Source organism: Haplochromis burtoni, unplaced genomic scaffold (assembly GCF_018398535.1).
Source record: "Haplochromis burtoni strain Fernald_Lab_line unplaced genomic scaffold, NCSU_Asbu1 Contig_180, whole genome shotgun sequence".
Lineage (NCBI taxonomy): Eukaryota > Metazoa > Chordata > Actinopteri > Cichliformes > Cichlidae > Haplochromis > Haplochromis burtoni.
In genome coordinates, this window is record NW_024582541.1 from 1,293,622 (window position 1) to 1,294,903 (window position 1,282).

Below are 1,282 nucleotides of genomic sequence, written 5' to 3' on the forward strand. Positions count from 1 at the left end.
ACATATCATCAGTGTTTCTGAAAGCAATTGAGAAATTTGTAGAAGAGATCCCACCGGTGTGGCAGGCGCTGATACAACTACTGATTTTTGTGAAAACCTGGTTCAGGAGTGCTAAGGCAGAAATTGTGATGCCAACATTATTATGATCCATAAGTAAAATAAATAAAAAGGTGTTGTGTTTTTTTAATGTATTTGAATAAATTCTTTGAAGGGAAAGAAGAGCAACGTTAGGGAGAGTTTGTTTACGCACAGCTATCATTGTGCTGCTCATAGGGACCAACCCATACTGCAGGATCATCGTGATCAGGGACCAGAATCACTTTTATTTGCAGTTTCTTATATGACTTTGTTGCACAACATCCTGTGTATTACCTCATATAGCTCTGTGTGTTGGTGGTATAAGAATGGAATATAGCATTTAGATCACCTGTTTGATTGTGCATCTATTCCTTGAGGATTACTTTGGTTTACCTGATTAGTAATTTGTGCAAAATGTTCTGTCTTAAATATAGTTCATCTAACAAACCTGACACCCTCTGTGTTTGTCTGAGTGTTTTCACAGTCGTGTCTGCAACAGCCACCTTTGAACTCGAAAAACCGTCCTTGATTTAGAAAGATAAAAGCCCAGTGTCCTGAATCAGAGTCTGGGTTCTGCTTCACTTTTAAGCTTCTTCAGCCATGGGAGGAGAAGATGGGCCTACTGATGTTGCTGTTGGTTGTCATGGCTACTCGTTCTAAGAAAATGTAATGGGGTTTTGTTTTTTGTGTTTTTTGAGTGGTGATGTTTATTAGCATCAGTCCTCAGAAAGCCTCCATGTTGAACAAAACAGGTGAGATGAATAATGGAGCATCACAACAAAACACAAAGTTTTTTTTTTGTTTTTAACTTTTTTCCTTTTTATTTTCACAAATAGTACATAATTACATAACACAATACAGTGTACAATTCAAAACCAAAAAATAAACAAACAGACAAACAAACATGACATACATTCTTATATAGTTCTATACTTGTGTATTTTGTTGTACAGTTATTTTATTTTCAACTTTAATTTATATATTTTATCTTATTCTTTCCCAGTTAAATTTACCCTTCATTCTAATTTGTGTTGTACAGTTATTTCATTTTTAACCTTAATTTATATTTTATTCCTTCCTAGTTAAATTTACCCATTTTTCATATTTCCTATCTTATTCATACTTTTTTTTAGGTCACGAGCAGTTGTCCAAGCATTTCACTACATATCGTACTGTGAATTGATTTGAATTTGATTTGAATTTG